The sequence below is a fragment of the Apium graveolens genome, chromosome 4, assembly GCF_009905375.1.
Source record: "Apium graveolens cultivar Ventura chromosome 4, ASM990537v1, whole genome shotgun sequence".
Taxonomy (NCBI): Eukaryota; Viridiplantae; Streptophyta; class Magnoliopsida; order Apiales; family Apiaceae; genus Apium; species Apium graveolens.
Genome location: NC_133650.1, coordinates 238,509,355 through 238,535,444, shown reverse-complemented (window position 1 = coordinate 238,535,444; position 26,090 = coordinate 238,509,355). Strand labels below are relative to the sequence as shown.

The following is a 26,090-nucleotide window of genomic DNA, read 5'->3' as shown; positions in this document are numbered from 1 at the left end:
AATGGAGGACAAGGCAACCATTTTCAGAATTCAAATCACCAAAGGCCCAATCGTCCACTAGTACCAGATTGCCAGTTTTGTGGTAGGAAGCACTTTGGGAATTGTAATGCCAATGCGATGTGTTTCAAGTGCGGCAAGAAGGGACACTTTGCTAATGTGTGTCAGAATCCGACTCAAGGTCAGAATTTGGGAACTGGGTGTTATAAGTGCGAAAAGCCAGGGCATATTGCCAGGAATTGCCCAACACAAGGTACAACAAGCAACACGCCAAGGCTTACAGACAGGGCTGTCAAACGGATAATTCGGATACGGATCTGCCTATAACCGTATCCGGATCCGAATCCGAAAATCCATATCCGTATTCAAAAATATTTAATGAATTATATCTGAATCCGGATCCGACGGATACTATCCGGATACGGATAATATCCGGATCCGAATCCGATTTTTAATCAGATTTTTTATTTTATATTAAAAATTAAAAAAAATGAAAAAAATTAGAAAAAATATAGTAAAAATTAAAAATTCATTTTTAAAAGTTAAAATAAGAGATAAAGTGATTTAATCATATTTTAATTTTTCAAAAAATTAATTTTTTATTTATCTTTTCAATATAATCGTTATCTTTAAATTGTTGAACTCAAATGATTTTTTTTTCTCCATGTCTATAAAATTTTATAAACATAATATATCCATATATATATGTGTGTATATATATACACATAAATATACTATAAATTTAATAAAATATATTTTTAAATTATTTAAATATTTATATATAAAATATATTTATTCGGATACAGATATTATCGGATACGAATATGCCTATATCCGTATCCGTATCCGCAATCGTCGGATTCGAATACGGATAATATCCGTTTTATTTCGGATACAGATAATATCCGTTTTATTTCGGATACGAATGCGGATTTTTCGGACGAATATCGGATTTTTCGAATTTTTTTGACAGCTTTACTTACAGGTGCTCCATCTCAGGGTGTACCAAGGATTAAAGGACCAACCAAAGGCCAGGATATTTAACATGACTATGAAGGATGCTGTTCAGAGTTCAGACGTGGTTGCAGGTACGCTTTCAGTCAACTCCGTAGATACTAAAGTTTTATTTGATTCTGGAGCTACAAGGTCATTTATTTCTCAAAGTTTTGTCGATAAACGACATTGCGAAGTTAAGTTGTTAGGACAAGCATTAGTGATAGAGTTAGCTAATAAGAATCAAGTTTCTGTCGACCGAATGTGCCCGAAGTGTGATATTGAGATAGCAGGACATCATTTATATGCCAACTTAATACCTTTTAAGTTGGGAGAATTTGATGTTATCTTAGGAATGAATTGGTTGTTAGAAAATAATGCTCAGATTGATTATAAGAATAGGAAAGTGAGACTTCAGACATCGGATAGTAAGAAAAAAGTGATATTTCGAGGAAATAAGCAAGAGAAGAAGTTCTTAACGATAGCTCAAGTGAAGAAGTTATTGCATCAGAATTGCGAAGCGTATTTGGCCCATGTGGTAGACACCAGCAAAGAAGTTCCAGCACTAGAAGCGATTCCAGTTGTCAATGAATTTCTAGATGTCTTTCCAGACGATCTTCCAGTATTACCTCCCGACAGAGAAATTGAGTATGCAATTGACCTAACACCCGGAACAGAACCAGTTTCTAAAGCTCCGTATCGGATGGCACCAGTGGAGATGAAAGAATTGGCAACTCAGCTGCAAGATCTTTTGGAGAAAGGAGTTATAAGACCCAGTGTATCCCCGTGGGGCGCACCAGTACTGTTTGTCAAGAAGAAGGACGGGAGTATGCGACTGTGTATTGACTATCGAGAACTGAATAAGCTAACCATTAAGAACAAGTACCCGTTGTCGAGGATCGATGATTTGTTTGACCAATTGAGAGGCGCTGTATGGTTTTCTAAAATTGATTTAAGATCCGGATACCATCAATTGAAGATCAAGCCTGAAGACATTTCGAAGATCGCATTCAGAACCAGATATGGGCATTATGAGTTTCTAATGTGTTGGATTTTTAACGCAGCGGGGGCATGGCAAAACACTTTTACACATACAAAATCCAAATAAAAGCATATAAATCGTGAATAAAAATTCGAGGGATTGAATCTAACCTTTTAAAATAATTCGGAGACAACGATCAGAGATCCTTAGCAGTTGCTCCTCAAGTGTGAAGCACTCCACCGGTATCCACCAAGAAAATGATGTTAAGGAGGAGGAAGGAGGTGGAGAGAATTGGGTTTTTCAAACTTTTTGGGTTTTCGGGTTCGATGTGGGTTAGAATAAAATAGGGTCTATAATAGTGTATTTATAGGCAAAATTTTCAGCTGAAATTTTCCCATAAATATTATTATTATCCCATTTATTATTCTCATTAATAATTAAAACACCTTTTAATCATTAATCCTTTTTCTAAACACTTTAGAAATAATTCTCTCTCTTGATTTAATTTCCAAAAATTAAATCCTTTAATTAATAATATTAAGAACTTTTCTTAATTAATTTATAATCAATTAAATCTCATTTAATCAATTATTAAATTTGCCAATTAATTATTTATTTCATAAATAAATAATTATTAGCCATTATTAATTAATTCCTCCACCATTAAATCATTCTCTTTTTATGGTGTGACCCTGTAGGTTCAATATTAAGCCGGTAGTAGAAATAAATAATAATAAAACTATTTTATCATTATTTATATAAATTCTCTAATTTATTAAATATGATTAATTAATTAATCACATTTATTCTACATCGTGAGTGATGCTTCTCAACATATCGCGACTATCCGGATAATATGAATTCACTACTTAGAATACCAAGAACCTGTCAGTGAATAGTTACCGTACAATAAACTCCTTCTACCCTACAATATCCCGATTAAATACAAGGCATGGATCTCGTGTCAAGCCTATCTAATTCAGTCACTTTGCTTACCATTTACTATGCGTAGTTCTATGCAAATTAGAAACTCCTTTCTAATTTCATTTACTCTGGCCAGAGATTCCTGAACTAACATAAGTGGATCAGCCTTGAACATTCGCTTCCTTCACTGGAAGGGGTAAATCCTTTATTGATCATATACTATCTTCGTGTACAAATTCCTATACCCAGAAGAGCCCTAATAATTGTCCCTGGAGACTAAGAACTAAACCAAAGCATAGTTCAGTGTACACAAGATGACTATGATGACCTCAAGTCTAAGGATACTTGTACAACTATCACTAAGCGAACAACTGCTGACACGTGAGTGAACTCCATCAGTTGTTCAGCTGGGCGAGTCATGTTCAGTGAACTTATTCTATAATAAGCACCTACATACTAGTTATAGGGTCACCACACAAATGTCTATGAGAACAGACATCCTTCATAATGAAGCAAGCATAGTATGTACCGATCTTTGCGGATTATTAATTACCAATTAGTAATCATATGACCAGGAACTATTTAAGTTTAGAGTTATCATCTTTTTAGGTCTCACTATTATGATCTCATCATAATCCATAAAAAGCTTTACTCTAAACTATGGTATATCTTATTTAAACACTTAAATAGATAAAGCCCGTAATAAAAATAAAACAAGTCTTTATTAATATCAATGAAATCAAAACAGATTACATAAAGAGTTATTCCTAAATCCTAATACCTGATTGAACTTAGGACATATTCCTTTCAATCTCCCACTTGTACTAAAGCCAATCACTCTGGTATATAATACCCATCTCATCTTTATGACGATCAAAGTGACTTTCAAAAAGTAGCTTTGTGAGTGGGTCTGCTATGTTGTTATGTGTGTCAACTCTATTTCAATACAATATAAGAAATGTTACCGCGCTCCCACTAACCCTTTTGTAGACGCATGGTTCATCTACATTTTTGATAAAATCAAACTCTTTGATTGTCTCATCAAAACGAATGTTCCATCTACGAGAAGCTTGCTTTAAATGAATATTATCTCTAAGAATAGAACATTCATTATTCTCAATAATAAAGGAAAATCCAGCCAAGTCTAACATGGGAATAATATTCCTCACAATTGAGGGAACAAAATAACAATTATTTCAAACAATAGTCTTGCCCGTAGGCATATGTAAATGAAATGATTCTACATCTTCAGCAGCAACTCTTGCTCCATTTCCATCAGTAGAATCACCTCCTCTTCCTCAAGAGTCCTACTTCTCCTTGGTCCCTGCAACAAATTGCAGATATAAGTACCACAGGCGGTATCTAATACCCAAGTAGAAATTTGATTTAATGACATATTCACTTCTATCATGAACATACCTGAATCAGAAGCGGTAGTCTCACTACCCTTCTTCTTCTTCAATTCTGCAAGGTAAACCTTGCAGTTCCTCTTCCAGTGCCCCACCTTGTTACAGTGAAAGCAAACAACTTTGCTCTTGGGGTCTTCAGCTTTTGGTGGAACCGGCATTTTCTCACCTACTTTCTTCTTCTTGGAAGGGTTCCTCTTCCTTTTCTTAGGATTGGAACCTTCACCAATTAGAAGAACAGAACTCTTCTTAGGGGGAAAATTCGATTCCGCAGTCTTCAACATGTTGTGGAGTTCAGGCAGGCTGACATCCAACTTATTCATGTGAAAGTTCACAACAAACTGTGAGAACGAACTCGGAAGCGATTGCAAGACCAAGTCTTGGCTCAGCTCCCCATCCATGGCAAAACCAAGTTGTCCAAGATGTTCAATCAAATTGATCATCTTAAGTACATGGTCATTCACAGATGATCCCTCAGACATCCTACAACCGAACAGCTCCTTCGATATCTCATATCGAGCTGTCCTCCCCGCCACATCATACAACTCTTGTAGATGCATGAGGATAGTGTGAGCATCCATATGCTCATGTTGCTTCTGTAGCTCGATGTTCATAGAAGCTAGCATGATGCATTGAGCAACATTTGCATCATCTATCCACTTACGATACACAACATGTTCGTCATTATGTGCATCACTAGCAGGTGCAGTAGGCTTAGTTGAGTCAATCACGTATTCCAGCTTCTCAATCCTGAGAACAATTCTCAAATTTCGAAGCCAGTCATCATAATTAGGACCAGTCAATTTGTGAGCATCTAGTATGCTCCTGAGTGATAGTGAAGAAGACATAACGTACAAAGTAAATCTGTAAATGATAAACACATAACAACACTCAGCAAAAATTCGATTTCATTTTAAAAACACTATATGAATCGGGTCTTTATTCATAAGTGGCTCCCACTAGTTTATCTAATTTATTCAACCCCCTACGTGAAAAATTAAGCATTCATAATGCTAGTGGGAATAGGGATCCTACATTCCATTACACAACCCCGGCTGTGGCACGAAACGCCATGTAATGTTCAATAGGCAGACAACTCTTGTCAGTTACATCTTATGTTATTCCCTAATCAAACTTTAGCCTCTTGAATAATTGAGTCACGGCTGTGGCACGACAAACTCAATATTCTAAGTCAAGTCTAACCCAACATTCCGTACAATTGAATCAGTCCCCAAAGGCCCATGGCTGTGGCACGTAACGACCTTTAGATTCTTATTCAATGTACACATCTCTATGTAATAGACAAGTATTTCTTATTTCGAAATCAAAGCCCTCGGCTGTGGCACGAAACGACAATGATTCAAAAATAAGAACTACTTTCTACCATGTTGGAAGGCTATGACCGACACAAGCCCGTTGTATCATTGGCCAATTACTACTTGATATTATTTAATTTTAGAGGGATTATATTACGTTACAATCATAATCATATTATAAAGAGATTCTTCCTTTTAAATTAAATATTTCAAATCAATAATCAATAATCAGACGATTCCCAGATCGGGTGGAGCATTGTCAAGAGGCGTCACTTAATAACCCTTTCTTTCATATCGAAAATTCATATTCAATTACGTGTTTCACAAACACAAGAATCTCATGATTGTATTCATAATATTTTTCTTAAGGTTATGAAACAATTTCACTATACTAGGTTGTCTAACAAACGCCTTATGTTTATTTAAGTTCACCTAAATCTATCATCGCATGATAAACTAAGCATATATCACATATATCAACATGAATAAACATCAAGGTAGGCATGTTACATCATCTAGCACATTAGTCTAAGCATTCCCGGAATGCGTTACACCCCTATATTTTTTTATTTTTTTTTGCAACAGCCGACAATTTTTTTTTTTCGCATCGATTTCCGTGCCTGTCAGTCCTGTTCCTGTCTTTCTCCGTGTAACTCACAGCAACAGTACAGCAAGTAGATGACAGATATATACATACATACAATTCATATATATATAATTATTTATATATCTTTATTTAATTAAGAATTTAATTGAAACAACTTCAAAAATTCATAATAAAAAATCTATACATCATAAAATTATGAAAAAAATACCCAGACGATCTACAACACTTGTAGAACCCAGATCAACATTCAAAATTATTCTGAGAAACGATTTCTCATCAGAAAAAATTAATCCATGATATAACTTGTAAAAATCATAATTAATTCATACAAGCACATAAAATTCTGAAATTTTTACCACAGATCTATATGCATACAACCTATGCTCTGATACCATTGTTGGATTTTTAACGCAGCGGGGGCATGGCAAAACACTTTTACACATACAAAATCCAAATAAAAGCATATAAATCGTGAATAAAAATTTGAGGGATCGAATCTAATCTTTTAAAATAATTCGGAGACAACGATCAGAGATCCTTAGCAGTTGCTCCTCAAGTGTGAAGCACTCCACCGGTATCCACCAAGAAAACGATGTTAAGGAGGAGGAAGAAGGTGGAGAGAATTGGGTTTTCCAAACTTTTTGGGTTTTCGGGTTCGATGTGGGTTAGAATAAAATAGGGTCTATAATAATGTATTTATAGGCAAAATTTTCAGCTGAAATTTTCCCATAAATATTATTATTATCCCATTTATTATTCTCATTAATAATTAAAACACCTTTTAATCATTAATCCTTTTTCTAAACACTTTAGAAATAATTCTCTCTCTTGATTTAATTTCCAAAAATTAAATCCTTTAATTAATAATATTAAGAACTTTTCTTAATTAATTTATAATCAATTAAATCTCATTTAATCAATTATTAAATTTGCCAATTAATTATTTATTTCATAAATAAATAATTATTAGCCATTATTAATTAATTCCTTCACCATTAAATCATTCTCTTTTTATGGTGTGACCCTGTAGGTTCAATATTAAGCCGGTAGTAGAAATAAATAATAATAAAACTATTTTATCATTATTTATATAAATTCTCTAATTTATTAAATATGATTCATTAATTAATCACATTTATTCTACATCGTGAGTGATGCTTCTCAACATATCGCGATTATCCGGATAATATGAATTCACTGCTTAGAATACCAAGAACCTGTTAGTGAATAGTTACCGTACAATAAACTCCTTCTACCCTACAATGTCCCGATTAAATACAAGGCATGGATCTCGTGTCAAGCCTATCTAATTCAGTCACTTTGCTTACCATTTACTATGCGTAGTGATAAGTGGCATTTTATACCACTTAGAACGTCTTAAAATGGCTTAAATTGGTGTCTTGAAATCAAGTATTTTGTGTATTTGATGCGTTTTTCTAGTGTTTATGCATTTCAGGGTATTAGTTGCATTTCGGGGGAGGATTCATCAAGAATAAGTCTTGGCATGTGTTCACCATTGCGAGAGGAAAGGAATGGGCAGATTACGGCGAAGAAACGGAGCAAACCTGGATTTTTTCCAGTAGAGGCCTGCGCGCCCGCGCAGCAATGCTGAGCGGCCGCGCAGCAACCTGCGCGCCCGCGCAGCTATGCTGAGCGGTCGCGTAGGGTCGGGGAAAAAGATAAATTATTTTAGACTTCTACTTCTGTTTGGCTTCCAACTTCTATGTAATCTGAGTTTTATGGGACTATTATATAGGTAGATTTGAGACGTTTTCACAGAGAGTATTAAGGGGATTATGTTTTAGATTATGTTTTACGTAAGAAGCGAAGGAGATAAGGAAGAAGACCGATTTAGCACACCGCAACGAAGAGGAAGCATATTTTCTTGTGATTCTTGTTTCGTTGTAACGTTGGATGCTAGTTTTCTTGTTTTGACTTATTTACTCTTGTGACGTACTCTGTTTTAATATAATTTAGTTATTATTTTCTTGTGTTTGTTTGTCATGATTTCATATGAACCCATGATGGCGATAAGTTCTATTATGGGCTAATCGTGATCATGGGGTTGTAACGGATTTATTATGGAATTCTTTAGTTAATTGTTTAATACTTTAGTGTGTGATGATTGTATGATATCTAGTATTGGTTGTGCGTATTCGTCTTATGTGCGTCGCGAACATATAAGATAGGGTGTTAATCTCTTATGAAGCGACGGTGGATCTTGAGATTTAGAACTTGCCATGCTAGCATAGGTTCATGTACGTTGAGCATGATTAGTGGGTAACTCTAACAGTTTTATTTGCCCTATGTAATCAAAAGGAATAACTTGAGCTTAAATCGTTGTGTTGTCAATTTCTGTAGACATATAGGAACTCAACATAATTGATGACTATTCAACTTCTATCTTAATTGTGGATGCTTGGTAGAATGGTATTAGTACAATGAAAGTTGGCTTTTATCAGTTTCGTGTTATTCGATTAATATCATCACTGTCACATGCTAAAGGTAATAACAATGGCTATAGAAGGAAGTAATAATGAAGTTGTGATCTCATGAGTATTTTATTATTGATAAATTGAAGTGTTAGTTAAGTGGTTAATTAAGTAGTTAATTATAGTTAATATTTAATCAATAATTTTAAGTGTTATTATCTTAACATTGAGAAGTAATCATACATTGGTGAGTGAGTTTAATTAGACAATAATTTAGTCTGAGTCTCTGAGGGAATGAACTAGAAAATATTCTATATTACTTGTGAACGCGTATACTTGCGTGAATATTAGCGCGTGTTTTCGCCCTAACAAGTTTTTGGCGCCGCTGCCGGGGACTCGGCGTATTTGTTTAGTTTATGTACTTACCATCATTGGTCATTAGGACTCAGTGATTAGGACATAGTAGTTACTTACTCTTTTCGGTTGTGTTTCAGGTACTTTAGCAAGCGTTTATGCAAACTCGTTCTCGTGCTCGCAAGAGGACTTTAGATACAGCTGAGGAGACAGACGAAGTTCTTGATATTCCGGAGAAGTTAGATTTTGAGGATTCGGATTCAGGAACTGAGCAGAAAGAACCAGTAAACATGGGAGATCGTATTGTTCAAGCTGATCCAGCTCTTATGGATTTTTCTCGGCCTAAAATTGATGACATTCAGTCAAGCATCCTTCATCCGGCTATTCAAGCTAACACCTTTGAAATCAAGTCGGGCACTATTCAGATGGTGCAGAATTCTGTTTCTTTTGGAGGAGCGGCAACTGAAGACCCCAACATGCACATAAGGAATTTTGTCGAGATCTGCAGCACTTTTAAGTATAATGGCGTGACTGATGAGGCTATCAAGTTGAGGCTTTTCCCATTCTCACTGAGGGATAAGGCTAAAGACTGGTTACATTCTGAACCAGCTGGGTCCATCACTACGTGGCAAGATCTTGCGCAAAAGTTTCTGGTGAAGTTTTATCCAATGGCAAAGACTGCTGCTATGAGGAGTGCTCTTACTCAGTTTGCGCAGCAACCTACAGAATCTATGTGCGAGGCTTGGGAACGCTACAAGGAAATGTTGAGAAAATGTCCACATCATGGAATGCCGGATTGGATGGTGATCACTGGTTTCTATAATGGTTTGGGGGCCCAATCTCGGCCCATGCTCGATGCAGCAGCTGGAGGAGCCTTATGGGCTAAAAGCTATACTGAGGCGTATAATCTTATAGAGACGATGGCTGCAAATGAGCATCAAAACCCAACTCAGAGGATGACGTCAGGCAAGGTAGCAGGTATTCTGGAAGTTGATGCAGCCACCGCTATTGCAGCCCAGCTCCAAGCGCTATCAATGAAGGTTGATTCTCTGGCTACGTATGGAGTTAATCAAATAACTATGGTTTGTGAGATTTGTGCAGGTTCTCATGCTACGGATCAGTGTTCTCTTGTCAACGAATCTGTTCAGTATGTGAATAATTATCAGCGACAACAGCAGCCTGTGCCAGCGACCTATCATCCTAATAACAGAAATCATCCAAATTTCAGCTGGGGGAATAATCAGAATGCTATTCAGCCACCATATCAGCAAGGAATGAGTAAACAGTTTAACCCACCTGGATTCCAGCAACCACAGCAGTATGCTACAAGGCAATTATATCCTCAACAGGGAAGTACAGCTGCACCCACTAGTGCTGATTTTGAGGAACTTAAGCTGTTGTGCAAGAGTCAGGCGGTATCTATCAAGACCTTGGAAAATCAAATCGGTCAATTAGCCAATGCAGTGCTCAATCGTCAACCTGGCACTCTTCCCAGTGACACGGAAGTACCAGGCAGGAAGGAAGCTAAAGAGCAAGTCAAGGCTATTACCTTAAGGTCTGGAAAAGTGGCTGATGCTGAAAAGGCAAAGGAAGTCCAAGCTGAAGTTAGTGTGAAGAATCTAAGCAAAAGGAGAAAGCGGCGGAACCAAGGAAGACTACTGTTGAACACACTCTGCCTGAGGCTAATACAGGGGAGAAACAGCTCTATCCTCCACCACCTTTTCCTAAGAGATTGCAGCAATAAAAGCTGGATAGACAGTTCGGGAAGTTTCTGGAGGTGTTCAAGAAACTTCACATCAATATACCTTTCGCTGAGGCTCTGGAACAAATGCCTAGTTATGCGAAGTTTATGAAGACTATTCTTGCAAGGAAGGTGAAACTGGATGACCTTAAAACCGTTGCTCTCACGGAAGAATGCAGCGCTGTTCTGCAGCAAAAGTTACCACCAAAACTGAAAGATCCAGGAAGCTTCACCATTCCTTGCACCATTGGCAATCTAACTTTTGACAAGTGCCTTTGTGATTTGGGAGCAAGCATTAATCTGATGTCGTTATCGATCTTTAAAAAGCTGGATCTGCCTGATCCAAAACCCACATACATGTCGCTACAATTGGCTGACCGTTCCATTACTTACCCAAGGGGCATAGTTGAGGATGTGCTCGTCAAGGTGGATAAGCTCTTCTTTCCAGCAGATTTTGTTATTCTGGATTTTGAGGAAGATAAGAAGATTCCCATAATCTTGGGAAGGCCTTTCTTGGCTACTGGCCATACCTTGATAGATGTGCAAAAAGGTGAACTTACTATGCGGGTCCAAGAGCAGGATGTGACCTTCAATGTATTTAAGGCAATGAAATTCCCTACAGAAGATGAGGAGTGCTTAAAAGTGGATGTGATTGATACTGCGGTTACTTCGGAACTCGATCACATGCTAATGTCTGATGCATTGGAAAAGGCCTTAGTGGGGGATTTTGACAGCGATGATGAAGATAGCAACGAGCAATTACAATATCTGAACGCTTCTCCATGGAAGCGAAAGCTGGACATACCATTTGAATCTCTTGGTACTTCTGACCTTAAGAATGCTGAAGGGAAGCTCAAACCATCAATAGAGGAAGCACCTACCTTGGAGCTCAAACCATTACCTGAAAACTTGAGGTATGCTTTTTTAGGTGATTCATCTACGTTACATGTTATTATTTCATCTGACCTTTCAGGTAGTGAGGAAGACAAGCTCTTAAGGATTTTGAGAGAATTCAAATCGGCTATAGGATGGACCATAGCAGACATCAAGGGGATAAGTCCTTCATATTGTATGCATAAAATTCTGCTAGAGGAAGGTAGTAAGCCAACCGTGGAACATCAGCGAAGACTGAATCCCATCATGAAGGAGGTGGTGAAGAAAGAAATTCTGAAATGGCTAGATGCAGGCATCATTTATCCTATTTCTGACAGCTCGTGGGTGAGCCCCGTACAATGTGTACCTAAGAAGGGAGGTATCACTGTGGTCGCAAATGAAAAGAATGAGCTCATCCCTACTCGAACAGTTACAGGATGGAGAGTATGCATGGATTATAGAAAATTGAACAAAGCCACAAGGAAGGATCACTCCCCCCTTCCATTTATTGATCAAATGCTTGACATATTGGCGGGTCATGAGTATTTTTGTCTTCTGGATGGTTATTCCGGGTATAATCAGATTTGTATTGCACCAGAGGATCAGGAAAAGACTACCTCCACTTGTCCATTTGGCACATTTGCTTTTCGCAGAGTTTCGTTTGGGTTATGTGGCGCCCCGGCCACTTTTCAGAGATGTATGATGGCTATATTCTCTGACATGATTGGAAATAATGTCGAAGTGTTCATGGATGACTTCTCCGTCTTTGGACACTCATATGATGAATGTTTGAATAATCTGCGCGCGTACTCAAAAGATGCGTGGAAACTAATTTGGTGCTTAATTGGGAGAAATGTCATTTTATGGTGCGTGAAGGCATTATCCTTGGGCATAAGGTCTCTAGCAAGGGTCTGAAGGTGGACAAGGCCAAGGTGGGAGTCATTGAAAAACTTCCCCCACCTAATTCTGTGAAAGGAATCCATAGTTTTCTTGGTCATGCGGGTTTTTATCGGCGATTCATCAAGGACTTTTCAAAGATATCTAAGCCGTTGTGCAATTTGCTTGAGAAAGATGTGTCGTTCAAATTTGATGATGAATGTTTGGCAGCATTCGAGACTCTCAAGAAGAGTTTGATCACTGCACCAGTTATTACAGCACCAGATTGGACAGAACCGTTTGAGATGATGTGTGATGCGAGTGATTATGCGGTAGGTGCAGTTCTGGGACAGCGCAAGAAAAATCTCTTCCATGTGGTCTACTATGCGAGTAAGACTTTAAATGGTGCCCAATTGAACTACACCACTACTGAGAAGGAGCTTTTGGCTATAGTCTTTGGCTTTGAGAAATTTCGATCTTATCTGCTTGGTACGAAAGTAACAGTATTCACTGATCATGCAGCTATTCGCTATCTGGTTTCTAAGAAGGATTCGAAGCCGAGACTCATTCATTAGGTGCTTTTACTTCAGGAATTTGAGTTAGAGATCAAAGATAGAAAAGGTACTGAGAATCAAGTAGTTGACCATCTCTCTAGGTTGGAGAATCCCGATTCTACTTCACAAGATAGGACGTTAATCAATGAATCTTTTCCGGATGAGCAGTTGTTTGCAATTCAGGAGGAAGAACCATGGTTTGCAGATATTGTAAACTATCTCGTCAGCAATATAATGCCTCTTAATTTGACATCCGCTCAAAAGAAGAAGTTTCTGTATGAGGTGAAGTGGTATATGTGGGATGAACCATATTTGTTTAGACAGGGAGCTGACCAGATCATCAGGAGATGTATCCCGTTCTGTGAGACGGAGGGGATATTACGAGACTGCCATTCCACGGTTTATGGTGGACACTATGGAGGTGAGAAGACGGCAGCTCGTATTCTGCAAGCAGGTTTTTTCTGGCCTACTTTGTTCAAGGATGCTCATCAGTTTGTTTTAAGGTGTGATCGTTGCCAAAGAGTGGGAAATTTGTCAAGGAAGGATGAGATGCCATTAAATGTGATGCTTGAAGTCGAGGTCTTTGATGTGTGGGGAATCGATTTCATGGGGCCTTTTATCGCGTCTTGCAATAATCAGTACATCTTGCTGGCAGTCGATTATGTCTCAAAATGGGTCGAAGTTAAAGCTTTACCGACAAATGATGCAAAGGCAGTGCTAAATTTTCTTCATAAGCAAATTTTCACAAGGTTTGGAACACCTCGGGTAATCATAAGTGATGAAGGATCGCATTTTTGCAACCGTAAGTTCACTTCTATGATGCAGCGTTATAATATGAATCATCGAGTAGCTACTGCCTATCATCCGCAAACAAATGGTCAAGCGGAAGTGTCTAACAGAGAGATAAAGCGTATTCTAGAGAAGGTTGTTTGTCCGTCAAGGAAGGATTGGTCTTTAAAGCTCGATGAAGCTGTTTGGGCTTACAGAACAGCATACAAAACTCCACTTGGGATGTCACCGTTTTAGTTGGTGTACGGTAAGGGATGTCATCTACCGGCGGAGCTTGAGCATAAGGCCTACTGGGCATTGAAGAAATTGAACCTGGATTTAGATGCAGCTGGTAAGAAAAGAATGCTTTAGCTTAATGAACTTGATAAATTTCGACTTCAAGCGTACGAGAATAACAAAATGTATAAGAAAAAGGTGAAGAGGTGGCACGATAGAAAGCTACATCCTAAGTTATTTATGCCAGGGCAACAAGTTCTTTTATTCAACTCTCGGCTCCGACTTTTTCCTGGGAAGTTGAAATCAAGGTGGTCTGGACCTTTTATTGTCAAAACTGTGTTTCCACATGGAGCGGTGGAAATTTTTGAGAATGATTCGGACCAAGCATTCAAAGTTAACGGTCAGCGGTTGAAGCACTACTATGGGGACATGGCAAACCGAGAGGTGGTTAGTGCCATTTTGTTGACTACTTGAGAAAGGTACGGAACGTCAAGCTAATGACGAAAAAGAAGCGCTGCGTGGGAGGCAACCCATGAATTGTTGTTACAGGAACCCTTAGAAGTTAATAACCTATCCAAAAACACAAAAAAATCAGAAAACAGGGGCTGAAAAAAAAATTCCAAAGACCCTCTGCGCGCCCGCGCAGCTATGCTGAGCGGCCGCGCAGGGGTCGAGTTCCAGAAAATTTTTTACAGTTCAGAAAAAAAAACAAACAAAAACATAAAAACAGTTTTAGCCCATAAACCCACGAATTGTTCCCACTACCCCATCATTTTATCCCTTAATTCCCAAACCCTAATCTAATCCACACCATATATATACATACACCTATCCTACATATCTCCCACAAAACTTCCTACACTTAAACCCTCTCACAAACATCAAAAATCAGTTCTTACACACTTTTATTCACGAATCAATGGCACCCAAGAGAGCACGCACTATTGACAGCAGCAACACAGTTCCTACTGCTGATTCATCGAGGGGTACTGCTGCAAGGCCTCGGTTAACTGACAGAGCTGCGGAGGAGGAGTACACTAGGCTGTTGGGGAAGCCGATTCTGAAGGAGAGGGGGTTTTTACCATCAGGGAGGGATGGTGAGTTGTTGCCTATCTTTTCAGCTATCCATGCTTCGGGTGGATAGCTTTTTGTGAGTCACCCGAAGCAGTACCGATGAGCGTTGTTCGCGAGTTCTACGCGAACGCGAAGGCTGAAAAGAATGGGTTTTCTGTAGTCCGTGGGCTGACGGTTGATTATCATCCTGCGGCGATTTGCCGTGTGATTGGACAGCGAGAGAGGAAGCCCGAGGAGGAGAACTGGAATGAAAAGACTGCTGAGGATTTTGACTTGGATTTGATTTGTGCGACTCTCTATCGACCGGGCACAGTTTGGACCCGCAGTCCAGGCAATAATGAGTATCGTCACTTTCCGGCGATCGCCATGAACAGGTATGCCCGTGCATGGAATGCATTTATATGTGCTAATATTTTGCCTTCTTCACATGCACACGAGGTCACAGTTGAGAGAGCACAGTTGTTGTGGGGAATTCTGCATGATGAGTACTATGTGGACCTTGGTGAGTTTATCTACCAAGGAATTCTGAAGTTTTTGAGGGGAGCAAAGCATATGAACATCCCTTATGCATCCACGGTTACGAAGCTATGCCGAGCAGTGGGAGTGAACTGGCCAGCTCATGAGCAGTTGCAGTTGCCAGCAGCTCCGATTGATTCTGGCACTCTGAATGGGATGCAGGAGTGGACCGGTGGTGAGCCTGAGGAGCATGGGCTGGGTTATTGTCTTCCAGGAGGGCGTCCAGCACGAGGTGCTACTATGGCTAGGCCAGGGCGTGGTGAGGCTGGTTCTTCGAGAGCTCAGGAGGGTGCTGGGATGGGTGATGCCCAGTATAGGAGGCTTTCACGGTGGATGGATGCCATGTATGAGACGCAGAGCAGGTTTGCTCAGGAGCTCACCCTTGCGTTAGGGACTGCTTTTCGAGGCCTTGGAGCTGATATCCAGTGGCCAGTTTTTGGTCAGGACTCTGCATACCCACCGCCTGATACTCCACCCACTGAGGGTGATGATGATGATGACTCCGAGTAGGTATACCCTGTGTTCCTTTCTACTACTTTCACTGAGGACAGTGAAGATTTTTAGTTTGGGGGTGGTAGTTAAGGAATATTGTGTGTGTGTCATTTAGTTGCATATTCATGATAGTTTAGTTCATATAGTTGCATAATTTATGCCATTTAGTTTTTTTTTATGAATGTCATGTAGCTCATGCATTTACCATGATCCCTTTTGCAATAAGTTATCGACTGAATTGTGATATTGATGCGAGTGTAGTGATAGCATTAAAGTGATATTAAGTTGAGTAGGTTGATATGTATGCTAGAAACAATTGTAAGTCCACTAAGTCTTAAAGAATGCGTAAGGGCTAGATTGTTGTTATGATTTGGTTGTTTTCAAGGTCAATCTACTTATTATGCTTAGAATTCGATTATAGGTTCTTAGTGATAAAGACATGAAAAAAAGAAAAAATTTTGGAGAAAAAAATATGGAAGTTGTTGCTAGTTGTGGCTAGGCGTCAAATGGCTAGTAGCCGGCTCGCATATGTTGCGAGTAGTCTAGGGTTGAGCAAGATGGAGCGAAACGCACTTGCTTAGAAGTTATTAAAAAAAAAAAAATTGCATAATTGATCAAGAGTGGGCTCTTTGGTATTCGAGTTATTAAGTTCTTAGGGGACTTTGTGCCTAGTGACCTAAGGCTTTTAGAGTCTGGGATCCGCTAACCTAACGCCCGTTACATGGATACCATTGTATAAGTCTTTTGTGGACCTCACTCATTGCACGGTCAAATAAGCATTTGAGTTGTAAATAAAAAGCACGATTCCGTAGTAAGCTCCAGAGTTCTTGTAGTGTTGTATATCACTTTGTGCCTAGAATTTTTATTCTTTGTATAATCGTAGGATTGCCTTGAGGATAGTCTAGTCATAGTAATTGGTCTAGTTCCGAAGCATATCTGTTAAGCATTTGCACACACCACGTTTCTGGCTGTATGTCCGTTTGCATGAGTTTATTGATCTTTAGTTGTCTAACTGTATTCGTTGAGATGTGACAATTTGGCTGGTTAATTGTAGTAAGGGGGATCGTTGCATTTTCATATAGATTGCATTCATGCATATTTTTATTTGTTTTTGAGTCTGTGACGCTTGAGGACAAACATCGATTTAAGTTTGGGGGTGTGATAAGTGGCATTTTATACCACTTAGAACGTCTTAAAATGGCTTAAATTGGTGTCTTGAAATCAAGTATTTTGTGTATTTGATGCGTTTTTCTAGTGTTTATGCATTTCAGGGTATTAGTTGCATTTCGGGGGAGGAATCATCAAGAATAAGCCTTGGCATGTGTTCACCATTGCGAGAGGAAAGGAATGGGCAGATTACGGCGAAGAAACGGAGCAAATCTGGATTTTTTCCAGTAGAGGCCTGCGCGCCCGCGCATCAATGCTGAGCGGCCGCGCAGCAACCTGCGCGCCCGCGCAGCTATGCTGAGCGGTCGCGCAGGGTCGGGGAAAAAGATAAATTATTTTAGACTTCTACTTCTGTTTGGCTTCCAACTTCTATGTAATCTGAGTTTTATGGGACTATTATATAGGTAGATTTGAGACGTTTTCACAGAGAGTATTAAGGGGATTATGTTTTAGATTGTGTTTTACGCAAGAAGCGAAGGAGATAAGGAAGAAGACCGATTTAGCACACCGCAACAAAGAGGAAGCATATTTTCTTGTGATTCTTGTTTCGTTGTAACGTTGGATGCTAGTTTTCTTGCTTTGACTTATTTACTCTTGTGACGTACTCTGTTTTAATATAATTTAGTTATTATTTTCTTGTGTTTGTTTGTCATGATTTCATATGAACCCATGATGGCGATAAGTTCTATTATGGACTAATCGTGATCATGGGGTTGCAACGGATTTATTATGGAATTCTTTAGTTAATTGTTTAATACTTTAGTGTGTGATGATTGCATGATATCTAGTATTGGTTGTGCGTATTCGTCTTATGTGCGTCGCGAACATATAAGATAGGGTGTTAATCTCTTGTGAAGCGACAGTGGATCTTGAGATTTAGAACTTGCCATGCTAGCATAGGTTCATGTACGTTGAGCATGATTAGTGGGTAACTCTAACAGTTTTATTTGCCCTATGTAATCAAAAGGAATAACTTGAGCTTAAATCGTTGTGTTGTCAATTTCTGTAGACATATAGGAACTCAACATAATTGATGACTATTCAACTTCTATCTTAATTGTGGATGCTTGGTAGAATGGTATTAGTACAATGAAAGTTGGCTTTTATCAGTTTCGTGTTATTCGATTAATATCATCACTGTCACATGCTAAAGGTAATAACAACGGCTATAGAAGGAAGTAATAATGAAGTTGTGATCTCATGAGTGTTTTATTATTGATAAATTGAAGTGTTAGTTAAGTGGTTAATTAAGTAGTTAATTATAGTTAATATTTAATCAACAATTTTAAGTGTTATTATCTTAACATTGAGAAGTAATCATACATTGGTGAGTGAGTTTAATTAGACAATAATTTAGTCTGAGTCTCTGAGGGAACGAACTAGAAAATATTCTATATTACTTGCGAACGCGTATACTTGCGTGAATATTAGCGCGTGTTTTCGCCCTAACACGTAGTTCTATGCAAATTAGAAACTCCTTTCTAATTTTATTTACTCTGGCCAGAGATTCCTGAACTAGCATAAGTGGATCAGCCTTGAACATTCGCTTCCTTCACTGGAAGGGTAGATCCTTTATTGATCATACACTATCTTCGTGTACAAATTCATATACCCAGAAGAGCCCTAATAATTGTCCCTGGAGACTAAGAACTAAACCAAAGCATAGTTCAGTGTACACAAGATGACTATGATGACCTCAAGTCTAAGGATACTTGTACAACTATCACTAAGCGAACAACTGCTGACACGTGAGTGAACTCCATCAGTTGTTCAGCTGGGCGAGTCATGTTCAGTGAACTTATTCTATAATAAGCACCTACATACTAGCTATAGTGTCACCACACAAATGTCTATGAGAACAGACATCCTTCATAATGAAGCAAGCATAGTATGTACCGATCTTTGCAGATTATTAATTACCAATTAGTAATCCTATGACCAGGAACTATTTAAGTTTAGAGTTATCATCTTTTTAGGTCTCACTATTATGATCTCATCATAATCCATAAAAAGCTTTACTCTAAACTATGGTATATCTTATTTAAACACTTAAATAGATAAAGCCCGTAATAAAAACAAAACAAGTCTTTATTAATATCATAGACGACATCTTGATCTATTCCAAAACAGAAGAGGAGCACACAGAGCACTTGAGGATAGTTCTGGAGATACTGCGAAAGGAGAAATTGTACGCAAAGTTTTCCAAGTGTGAATTTTGGTTAAAAGAAGTACGATTTCTTGGGCACGTGATTAGCAATAATGGAGTGGAAGTGGATCCAGCAAAGATTGAAGCCATAATCAACTGGGAGAGACCAAAGACACCAACGGAAGTACGAAGTTTCATGGGATTGATAGGTTACTATAGAAGATTCGTGCAAGATTTTGCGAAGATAGCTACGCCGTTGACAAAGCTCACCAGGAAGAACCAGAAATTTGAATGGGACGAGAAGTGCGAAGAAAGTTTCCAAGAATTGAAGAATAGATTAGTATCTTCTCCAGTACTAGTTTTTCCAGATGAACAAGGAAATTTTGTGATCTATAGTGACGCGTCATACAAAGGATTGGGATGTATTTTGATGCAGCATGACAAGGTGATAGCCTACGCTTCAAGACAGTTGAAACCACATGAAGAAAAATATCCAACTCATGATCTTGAATTGGCAGCTATAGTGTTTGCATTGAAGATTTGGAGGCATTATCTTTATGGGGAAAAGTGTGAGATCTACACGGACCACAAGAGTTTGAAGTATATCTTCACCCAGAAGGAATTGAACATGAGGCAGAGAAGATGGCTAGAACTAATCAAGGACTATGACTGTACTATCAACTATCATCCAGGCAAAGCAAATGTGGGGCCGATGCGTTGAGCAGAAAAGAAAGGCTAAATATAATAACTTCATGCGAGAAATTGATCAAGGAATTTGAGAAGCTTGAAATAGAGGTCAGTACCCCAAGTATGTCTACAGAGGTGTTTTGTGCAATGTCTTTTCAACCAGAACTATTAGAGAAGATAAGAAGATGTCAGGAAGAAGTTATGAGCCATGAACGAGATAGTTTGACAGGAGAAGAGATAGGGAGTCAAAAGGATGATAAAGGAATATTAAGATTATCTTCCAGAATATGGATACCTAGCGTAGCCGAGCTGAAAGATGAAATTCTTCGAGACGCTCACAACTCCAGATATTCAATTCATCCCGGGAGTACGAAGATGTACAAAGATTTAAGAGAAAATTTTTGGTGGCCAAGCATGAAGAAGGAGATTGCAGAATGGGTAAGTAAGTGTTACACTTGCCAGCGAGTCAAAGCGGAATATCAAAGACCCAATGGACTGATACAACCATTGGACATTCCAGAATGGAAGTGGGAACATATCGCGATGGATTTTGTAGTTGGATTACCGAGGACCAGGGCAAATCATGATGCTATTTGGGTTATTATCGACAGATTGACAAAGTCAGCGCATTTTCTTCCTATCAATGAAAGATTCTCAATGGATAAATTGGTACGGTTATATCTTAAGGAAATTGTGACACAACATGGAGTTCTAGTATCCATAGTTTCAGACAGAGATCCTCGATTTAATTTAAGATTTTGGAGAAATTTTCAAGATTGTCTCGGAACGAAGCTGAACATGAGTACCGCGTATCATCCGCAGATAGACGGTCAAAGTGAAAGGACGATTCAGACTATTGAAGATATGTTAAGGGTATGTGCTCTAGATTTTGAAGGAAGTTGGGATAAACATTTGCCATTAGTTGAATTCTCAACAATAACAGCTATCATGCCAGTATTGGGATGCCGCCTTACGAAGCTTTGTACGGGAGAAGATGCAGATCTCCAATATGTTGGGATGAGGTTGGTGAGAGAAAGATTTTGGGTCCAGAATTAATCCAGCAGACAAAGGAAAAAATAGAACTTATTCGGAAAAGATTAATAGCAGCTCAAGATCGTCGACACAGATATGCTGATCCTGCCATAAAGGATATGGAATTTGAAATTGGTGAAGCAGTGCTATTGAAGATCTCACCTTGGAAGGGTTTATCAAGATTCAGAAAGAAGGGAAAGCTAAGTCCGCGTTATGTTGGCCCTTTTGAGATTTTGAAGCGTGTGGGAAAGGTTGCTTACGAGTTGGCGTTAGCACCTCACATGCAGCATATTCACAACGTATTCCACGTGTCAATGTTGAAGCATTATTTGTCTGATTCGAATCATGTGATATAATACGAGCCAATCGAGATTCAACCAGATTTATCTTTTATAGAGCAACCAGTGCAGATTTTAGATAAGAAAGAAAGAGTGCTTAGGAATAAGTCTGTGTCTTTAGTGCGAGTCTTGTGGAGGAATCCCAAGGTTGAAGAGTCGACTTGGGAGTTGGAAAGCGAAATGTGATCCAAATATCCTCACTTGTTTTCTTAGGCTGATTCTGAGGACAGAATCCTGTTAAGGGGGGAAGGATGTAATATCCGGGAAAAATTATGTGAATATTATATGTTAAATAAATAAATATTATGTGTTTTATAAATTTAGAGTAATTATTGCCATGATATTAGATGTTATAGCTGTTATGTGTGTTTCTGTGCGGGCCATAAATTTTTCGATTAATTAATATATGTTTAAACTGCAATTATATGACTTTATCTGCAATCAGGACTCGTATTTATTAGCGTTTTTATTAAGGTACTCGTTTTATTTTATTTTACGCGTGTTTAAATGCATTTTAAGTGTTTTCGGGGTTTATTTTAAATTTAGAAAATATTTTGGATTCATAAAAATTTTTTAGGGACCGGGACCCGACTGGGACGAAAAAGCCCACAAAATCTGTACATTTATTTTTATAAAATCGAGGACTTTGTGAATAGCCCGTATTTTATATTTTTAAAGTGTACCTGATTTTCGGGAAAATTTTGATATCAAGAGTGTAAGTATATATAAAATATATTTTAAAAATATTTTCCCGTAAAGTATTATTTTGGACTTATAATTTTAAATTACGAAATAAAAACCGTATCGATTTATGATTTATCGGGATAAAATACAACGTATAAAAAGCCTCAATGTTTATCTGTATCATTTTATAAAAATCAGAAACCAAGCAGATAAACACAGTTTCTTCTTATCTGATAAACCTCAAGAACCGACTTCAAAGATTCAATCCTATCCGACGAACCAGTTATCTGTTTTCACTGATTTTGATCTTAATATTCAGCCTGCAATTTCCCGATCATTTTGGTACCAAGGTCACGAACTAAGGTTCGATATTCTGCTTATTCCGTATTCGTCGGAATCGACGAAAACTGGGACTTCTAATTTCGTTATTGGTTGAGTATTTTGATGATTCCATAAGCTTCCTTGTTTGATTTGAAATGATTTTGCATATTTATTTGTATTAATCGAGTACCAGGAGCCATAGGTCGAGTTCGACTTATATGTTCTTCGTTTGTTCTTTGATTTCTGGGATCTTGATTCATTATTTGTTAGTCTAATCGATAATTTTAGATTATAGAAAGCTTGAGGATCGTTTTGGTATACGATTTGTATATAGTATGTGACGTTTTTGATATGGCCGAATTCAGCCCTGTTCTTCAAATGAATATTGTATTTTTGATGATGATTTTTAGAAGTCAATGATATGATTATTGGATTATAAATTTTCTCAGCTTTAAATTCATATATGGATTGTTGGTTTAAGTTAAGAAACGAAGGAATTAGTGATTCGCCGGAATTGGTGTTCATAGTCACCGGCTTTAATGGAGTTATGAATGGAATTCTAGCTTCGATGACTGATTCTTATGGTTATTGTTGTGGTTGTAATGCTGAGATGTTGTATGTTAATATCGGACTGAAATCAGGGGAAAGGGGAGTATTTCGGAGAGGTTCGGGGCTCGCCGGAGTCCGGCTAGAACCACCGGAAACTGGGTTTAATCCCAGAATCCGGTGTGTTCATGCCCGACCCGGACAGGTCATGAACGACCCGGTTTAACCCGTTTTCCTGACCCGCATTTAATCTGAATTCCCCCAATTCCCTTTTCAAAAACCTGTTTGTGCAGTTTTCTTTTTTCAAAAATCATTTTTATTTCTAAAACTTATTTTTAAAAATCATTTACTTATATTTTTAAAATTTTAAAAATTATTTTCTTAATTATTTTAAATTCCTAAAATTATTTTCTTTAATTATTTTCAAAAATAAAATTTGATTTAATTATTTATAATACATTTTAGTTAATTATTTATGAATTTAATTAATTGATTAAAAATTAATTAATTAATTAATTTTATTTATAAATAGTTAAATAAATGTAAATTATTTATAATTAATTCAAATAATTCCTAAAAATTATTTTTAGACTTTTAAAAATTATATTTTGGTATTTAAAAATCAATTAATATTATTATTAATTGATTTATTTTCATTTATTTCTTATTTTATTCATAATAATTAAACCGTTCGTCCGTTTAATACGAAACGAACGCGTACAGATTCTGAAAAATATTGTGCTTCCAATAAAAATACTTTTGATTCCAAATTTATTTAGTATTGCAATGACATTTGATTTGTGTATCCGTTTGAGTCGGTATTTGATCGGTAAATATTAATAGTGACTCGATTTTAATTCTGAACGCACTAAGTCATATCTTTTAACGATCTGACTTATGTGTTACATGAAATATGTGATTACATGTTATACGAATACCATGACTACATGCTATATGATATGCATGCTATCTGTTTACAGTTTAAAATGCCATGCTTACTTATAAACAATCGGGTAGATATCAAGACGTATAGTTACGTCGAATGAGTTTGGTGCTGTCAATTAAGATAGTCCTTTTGTTTATAGAATCAAGTAGCAAGGAGTGCAGTCAAGTACTAGACGGAGATAGTAGCCAGCAGCTATAGGCAGAATTACAGTAAGAGGTTATCGAGCATATCAGGAAAGTACCCCTAACTTCACTTATCGTTCAAGTGACGTTTATTTCGAATCATATTATGCAAGTACTTATATCTTCATTTATCATTCAATTGATATTGACTCTGAACTTTATTCTTTCAATATCCATACTATTCTAAGTTCAGAATAGTTATACGTTTTATATTTCGCTATAAATTACTCTATACAGTGGAACATTGAATTGAGATTAGCGAATAACTAATTGTTCTAGTTATTTCGCCATCGATTGTTGAGATAGCTCTGGACCATGAGAAATGGAGAGTTATATGGTTAAGGATGTCCTTTGATTCGGCTCATTTGATCAAAATGTTTTATGAATTGGATGAATGCGTAAGTGACCGGGACGGACGGTCCAGCGGAGGGTTATTTCTATGTGTTATATGAAATATTATGACACCATTTTGCCACAGGCAGGTATATTGCCTTTTTATTTGAGTACTCGTGTTTTGGGGACATGTTTCTATGAATCATGACCTTGTGCTATCACACGGGCTGATCAGCATGTGATAGTACGTTCGTCGGAGTTATATTCCAATCTAAAAATTATCGTTTATTGTTGATAGCTTGTGAAGCTTTTATTATTGATCAAATATTACTGATTTTATCCTGTTGTTCAATTATTATCAGAATGTGGTCTATCATTTCAAGCACATTTTATACTGCTTGCTGAGCATTTCTTTCGCTCATACTTGTTTATCAATCTAATCTTTTAGCTAAGCCAAAGCAGGCTTTAGTTCCGGGTTTGATCAAAAGTCGAGTGCTTGTAAAAAGTGGTGTGTATTCCAGGTAGACTGTTTTGGGACACTCGGATAGTCTAGAGGTTTATAATAAAATTTGAATAAATTGTAAAACTAATTAGACTTATGATTTGTAATAACAGTTGATTTGTATTAGTGCCTGTTCCATACTATAACATGTGATCGATCCAGTGCATGCAAGGGATCATATTTATTATACTATTCCGCTATGATTATTTAATTATAGTTTAGTGGCTAGTGACCCCTAAATCTAGACCCCGGATTTGGAGAGCGTCACAAAAACTAAGGTAAAAGTGCCTTGAAGTTGCAACTAATGCTCCTAGAGAGCTTGTAGTCGCCACTTAGATAATAATCCAAGTGAAAATGTGTATAAGGCATGAAGTGGTGACAAACAAGCTCATTGGTACCTTCCCTAATTGCTAGTTAGCGTAAATTCTAATTCAAGAAACTTCCTAGTATGTATGTGGGCGCAAGTGGAACATCCTAGGTATGTTTGATTTGATTTGATTTTGACAGAGATAGGTTATTTTTAGGTGGAAATAGAGGTAGGTAATTATTGTTAAGTGGGGAAATTGAGAGAGTTCTGTCGTGTCACTTTGCTCATGCCAACAATCTTAATAGCAAGGATGATAATTTTACCCGACCCGACGGATACCCGACCCGCTCCGATCCGTTTGGATTTACCCGAACCCGATTTTTTGGATTTGGATCTTATTTTCAGACCCGAAAGAGTTTGGATCTGGATTGGATCTTAGGTATACCAAACCGATACTTGACCCGAAACCCGAAATTTGTTCCAAACCCGATCTGAACCCAAAACCTGAAAAAAACCGATAGCATATTCTTATCTTACATAATTTTATAACAATAATACCTGTTAGGTCCCAATGTGTTTGTAAAAGGGGGGGTTGAATACAAACAGTACCAAATAATCGAATAAATACGGAATAAAAAAAATGAAACAAAATTCAAGTTAAATAACAATATTATTAAACTTGAAATGTGTTACAACAACTGTATCAATTACAAGGTATTAATCTCAAATCAATTGTCACAAATCTAGAATAAATTCG

At 37.6% G+C, this 26,090-nt stretch overlaps 1 non-coding gene across 1 annotated transcript; it reads right to left on the bottom strand.

Moving 5' to 3' along the window:
• Positions 1–9,694: 9,694 nt before the first annotated feature.
• Positions 9,695–9,801, bottom strand: LOC141722362 (small nucleolar RNA R71). The gene has a single exon (XR_012575381.1). It is a non-coding gene; the product is annotated as a small nucleolar RNA R71 (small nucleolar RNA).
• Between the last annotated feature and the right edge of the window lie 16,289 nt (positions 9,802–26,090).